General features: G+C 37.0%; 1 non-coding gene across 1 annotated transcript; it reads left to right on the top strand.

Annotated features, from left to right (window-relative positions):
• Positions 1-2,420: 2,420 nt before the first annotated feature.
• LOC127742008 (small nucleolar RNA R71) lies at positions 2,421-2,528 on the top strand. The gene has a single exon (XR_008003195.1). It is a non-coding gene; the product is annotated as a small nucleolar RNA R71 (small nucleolar RNA).
• Positions 2,529-6,189: the final 3,661 nt, after the last annotated feature.

The following is a 6,189-nucleotide window of genomic DNA, read 5'->3' as shown; positions in this document are numbered from 1 at the left end:
AAGGAGAATGGAGGGGTTTATATAGGGAAGTGAGAGAGGGTAGGTTCGGCCATTTTAGGGTGGGTTTGGGTGGGAAAGATTTTTGAATTTTGAAGGTAGGTGGGGTTTATGGGGGTAATTAGGAAGAGAGATTGAGGTGATTGGTGAAGGGTTTTTGGGAAAGTGTGTTATAGGATTAATTAAGAGGTAAGGTGGGAATATGTTAGGTGGGGATCTTGTGGGGTCCACAGATCCTGAGATGATCCTGTGGGGTCCATAAATCCTAAGGTGTCAAGGATTTACATCCCTGACTAATTAGGCATGTAAAATGCCTTAGCACACCATTCTGGCGTTTAAACGCCGAAGTGGTGCATGTTCTGGGCATTCAACGCCCATGTGTAGCATGTTTCTGGCGTTGAACGCCAGTTCCATGTTGTTACTGGCGTTCATCGCCATCTTTCCTCAGGGCATATTCCTGGCGTTCAAACGCCAGGATATTGCTTGTTTTTGGCATTCAGCGCCAGATCCATGCTCTGTTCTGGTGTTGAACGCCAGCCAGATGCTCCTTACTGGCGTTTAAACGCCAGTAAGTCCTTCCTCCAGGGTGTGATTTTTCTTCTGCTGTTTTTGATTCTGTTTTTAATTTTAATATTTTTTTCGTGACTCCACATGATCATGAACCTACTAAAACACAAAATAATAAATAAATAAAATAAAAATTGGGTTGCCTCCCAACAAGCGCTTTTTTAATGTCAATAGCTTGACAGTGGGCTCTCATGGAGCCTCACAGGTGATCAGGTCAATGTTGTATAGTCCCAACACCAAACTTAGAGTTTGGTTGTGGCCTCCCAACACCAAACTTAGAGTTTGATTGTGGGGGCTCTGTTTGGCTCTGTATTGAGAGAAGCTCTGCATGCTTACTCTCCCTTGTTACAGAAGGATAGCCGTGTGCCTTAAACACAAGGTAGTCCCCATTCAATTGAATGACTAATTCTCCTCTGTTGACATCTATCACAGGTTCTGTTGTTGCTAGGAAAGGTCTTCCAAGGATGATGCATTCATCCTCCTCCTTCCTAGTGTTTAAGATTATGAAATCAGCAGGGATGTAAAGGCCTTCAACCTTTACACACGTCCTCTACTAATCCATAAGCTTGTCTTACTGACTTGTCTGCCAATTGTAACGAGAATAAGGCAGGCTGTACCTCAATGATCACCAGTTTCTCCATTATAGAGAGTTGCATAAGGTTTATGCCTGACCCTAGATCACACAGAGCCTTGTTAAAGGTCATGGTGCCTATGGTACAGGGTATTAAGAATTTCCCAGGATCTTGTTTCTTTTGAGGTAGAGTTTGCTGAACCCATGTATCAAGTTCACTAATGAGCAAAGGAGGTTCACCTTCCCAAGTCTCATTACCAAATAACTTGGCATTCATCTTCATGATGGCTCCTAGATATTGAGCAACTTGCTCTCTAGTTACATCTTCATCTTATTCAGAGGAAGAATAATCTTCAGAGCTCATGAATGGCAGAAGGAGATTTAATGGAATTTATATGGTCTCTATATGAGCCTCAAATTCTTTTAGGTCCTCAATAGGGAACTCCTTCTTTTTTGAGAGACATCCCAGGAGGTCTTCCTCACTAGGATTTTTGTCCTTCTCCTCCCTTGTGCATTCGGCCATATTGATTACATCAATGGCCTTGCACTCTCCTTTTGGATTCTCTTCTGTATTGCTTGGGAGAATACTGGGAGGAGTTTCAATGACTTTCTTACTCAGCTGGCCCACTTGTGCCTCCGAATTTCTGATGGAGGACCTTGTTTCACTCATGAAACTTAAAGTGGCCTTAGACAGATCAGAGACTAAATTTGCTAAATTAGAGGGGCTCTGCTCAGAATTCTCTGTCAGTTGCTGAGAAGATGATGGAAAAAGCTTGTTATTGCTTAGTCTGTTTCTTCCACCATTATTAAAGCCTTGTTGAGGCTTTTGTTGATCCTTCCATGAGAAATTTGGATGATTTCTCCATGATGAATTATAGGTGTTTCCATAAGGTTCACCCATATAATTTACCTCTGCCATTGTAGGGTTTTCAGGATCATAAGCTTCTTCTTCAGAAGATGCCTCTTTAGTGCTGTTGGATGTATTTTGCCATCCATTCAGACTTTGGGAAATCATGTTGACTTGCTCAGTCAACACTTTGTTCTAAGCCAATATGGCATTCAGAGCATCAATCTCAAGAACTCCCTTCCTCTGAGGCGTCCCATTATTCACGGAATTCCTATCAGAAGTGCACATGAACTGGTTATTTGCAACCATGTCAATAAGTTCTTGAGCTTCTGCAGGCGTTTTCTTTACGTGAATGGATCCACCTGCAGAATGGTCCAATGAAATCTTAGAGAATTCAGATAGACCATAATAGAATATATCCAGAATGGTCCATTCTGAAAGCATGTCAGAAGGACATCTTTTGGTCAGCTACTTGTATCTTTCCCAAGCTTCATAGAGGGATTCACCATCTTTTTGTTTGAATGTCTGAACATCCAATCTAAGCTTGCTCAGCTTTTGAGGAGGAAAGAATTTAGCCAAGAAGGCCGTGACCAGCTTATCCCATGAGTCTAGGCTATCTTTAGGTTGTGAATCCAACCATGTTCTAGCTCTGTCTCTTACAGCAAAAGGGAAAAGCATGAGCTGTAGACTTCAGGATCTACTCCATTCGTCTTTACAGTCTCACAGATCTACAAGAACTCAGTTAAAAACTGATAGGGATCTTCTGATGGAAGTCCATGAAACTTGCAGTTTTGTTGCATTAGAGCAACTAGTTGAGGTTTTAGCTCAAAATTGTTTGCTCCAATGGTGGGAATTGAGATACTTCTTCCATCAAACTTGGAAGTAGGTGTAGTATAATCACCAAGCATCCTCCTTGCATTATTGTTGTTAGGTTCGGCTGCCATGTCTTTTTCTTGTTCGAAAATTTCAGTAAGGTTGTCTCTAGATTGTTGTAATTTAGCTTCTCTTAGTTTCCTCTTCAGAGTCCTTTCAGGTTCTAGATCAGCTTCAACAAGAATGCCTTTTTTCCTTGTTCCTGCTCATATGAAAGAGAAGAAAACAAGAAAAGAAGAGGAATCATCTATGTCATAGTAAAGAGGTTCCTTATTATGAGTAGAAGAAGAAAGGGGATAAAGAAAGGAGACTCCAAAAAGAAGGGTGAGGATAGGGGTAGTGAATTGAGATCAAGAGAGGTGAAGAGAAGTGTTAGTAAATAAAAAAATAAATAGAAGAAGATGAGAGAGAGATTTTCGAAAATATTTTTGAATAGGAGTTTATGATTTTCGAAAATTAAGATAAGAAATTAAAATTAAAATTAAAATTTGAAACAATTAATTAATTAAAAAGAATTTTTGAAAAAGAAGGAGATATTTTCGAAAATTAGAGATAGAAAAGTAGTTAGGTGGTTTTGAAAAAGATAAGAAACCAACAAAAAGTTAGTTAGTAGATTGAAAGAGATTTGAAAATCATTTTTGAAAAGATAAGAAGATAAGAAGATATTTTGAAATCAAATTTTTGGATAAGACAAAATTTTTGAAAAAGATATGATATAAAAGATAAGATAAGATAGATTTAATTTTTAAAATTAAAATTAATTACTTGACTAACAAGAAACTAAAAGATATGATTCTAGAATTTAAAGATTGAACCTTTCTTAACAAGAAAGTAACAAACTTTAAATTTTTGAATCAATCACATTAATTGTTAGCATAATTTTCGAAAATAAAGATAAAATTAAAAAAGATTTTTGAAAAATATTTTTAAATTTTCGAAAATCATAAGATAAAAATGAAAAAGATTTGATTTTTGAAAAAGGTTTGAAAAGATAGGATTTTTAAAATTGAAAATTTGACATGACTTGTAAGAAACAACTAATTTTAAAAATTTTTGACTAAGTCAACTCAAATTTTTGAAAATTATGAGAAAATTAAGGAAAAGATATTTTTTTGATTTTTTAATTTTTAATTATGAGAGAGAAAAACACAAATATGACCCAAAACATGAAAATTTTGGATCAAAACACAAGATGCATGCAAGAACACTATGAATGTTCAGATGAACACCAAGAACATCAAGAACATATTTTTGAAAAAATTTTGATGCAAAGAAAACATGAAAGACACCAAACTTAGAATTCTTTAATGCTTGGACTCTAACAAACAAAAAATGCATATGAAAAACAACAAAAGATACAAAACAAGAAAACATCAAGATCGAACAAGAAGACTTACCAAGAACAACTTGAAGATCATAAAGAACACTATGAATGCATGAATTTTCGAAAAATGCATAATAATTTTAAAAACATGCAATTGACACCAAACTTAAAAATTGACTCAAGACTCAAACAAGAAACACAAAATATTTTTTATTTTTTTCTAATTTTTTTGTATTTTATTTTATTTTTTCGAAAAACATATAGGAAAAAGAAAATAAGAAATTCAAAGTCTTTAAGAAGAATTCCAGGAATCTTTCAATATTAGCCCAAAGCTCCAATCAAAGGGTTGGACATGGCTTAATAGCTAGTCAGCTTTAGGATAGAATTACATGCATTGTGGTGATTAGTTGAAGACCAATCCCAAAGGAGTTTGGATATGGCTTTACAGCCAACCAGGCATCAACATGTTACTTGTGAAACTCTAGAATTCATTCTTAAAAATTTAGAATAATTTTCGAAAATAGATGAGAAATTTTTGAAAGATTTTTGAAAAAAAAATTTTGAAATTAAAACAAAAAGAAAATTACCTAATCTGAGCAACAAGATGAACCGTCAGTTGTCCATACTCGAACAATCCCCAGCAACGCGTCAGTTATCCATACTCGAACAATCCCCGGTAACGGCGCCAAAAACTTGGTGGACGAAATTGTGATCATCAACAATGGCTCCAATAATTTGGTAGCTCTCACACGTGAATTACACTTAGTCAGAACTCCGCACAACTAACCAGTAAGTGCACTGGGTCGTCCAAGTAATACCTTACATGAGTAAGGGTCGATCCCACGGAGATTGTTGGTATGAAGCAATCTATGGTCATCTTGTAGATCTCAGTCAGGCTGATTCAAATGTGATTGGATTAGATAATTAAAAGACAAATAAAATAGGATAAAAATACTTATGTAAATTAATGGTGGGAATTTCAGATAAGCGTATGGAGATGCTTGTCCCTGTTGAATCTCTGTTTTCCTACTGCTTTCATCCAATTCTTCTTACTCCTTTCCATGGCAAGCTGCATGTAGGGTATCACCGTTGTCAATGGCTACATCCTATCCTTTCAGTGAAAATGGTCTAAATGCTCTATCACAGCACGGCTAATCATCTGTCGGTTCTCAATCAGGTTGGAATAGAATCCCGTGATTCTTTTACGTCTGTCACTAACGCCCAGCCTTCAGAAGTTTGAAGCTCGTCACAGTCATTCAATCCCGGAATCCTACTCGGAATACCATAGACAAGGTTAGACTTTTGGTTCACGAAATTGTGATCATCAATGGCGCCATCAACATGGTACGCTCAATTGCAATCTCAACTCTTTATCACAACTTCACACAACTAACCAGCAAGTATACTAGGTCGTCCAAGTAATAAACCTTACGCGAGTAAGGGTCGATCCCACGGAGATTGTTGGTATGAAGCAAGCTATGGTCATCTTGTAAATCTCAGTCAGGCAGATTCAAATGGTTATAGATGATTTATGAATAAAGCATAAAATAAAGATAGAGATACTTATGTAATTCATTGGTGAGAATTTCAGATAAGCGTATGGAGATGCTTTGTCCCTTCCGTCTCTCTGCTTTCCTACTGTCTTCATCCAATCCTTCTTACTCCTTTCCATGGCAAGCTGTATGTAGGGTTTCACCGTTGTCAATGGCTACCTCCCATCCTCTCAGTGAAAATGTTCAACGCGCTCTGTCACAGCACGGCTATTCAGCTGTCAGTTCTCGATCATGTCAGAATAGAAAGTGAGAATGATGATGAGTGTCACGAATCATCACATTCATCAAGTTGAGGAACAAGTGATATCTTAGAACAAGAATAAGCCGAATTGAAAAGAAGAACAATAGTAATTGCATTAATACTCGAGGTACAGCAGAGCTCCACACCTTAATCTATGGTGTGTAGAAACTCCACCGTTGAAAATACATAAGTACAAGGTCTAGGCATGGCCGAATG

This window comes from Arachis duranensis, chromosome 9, assembly GCF_000817695.3.
Source record: "Arachis duranensis cultivar V14167 chromosome 9, aradu.V14167.gnm2.J7QH, whole genome shotgun sequence".
In the NCBI taxonomy this organism is placed as follows: Eukaryota; Viridiplantae; Streptophyta; class Magnoliopsida; order Fabales; family Fabaceae; genus Arachis; species Arachis duranensis.
The sequence above is the reverse complement of the archived record's forward strand: the minus strand, read 5'-3'. Positions and strand labels throughout refer to the sequence as shown.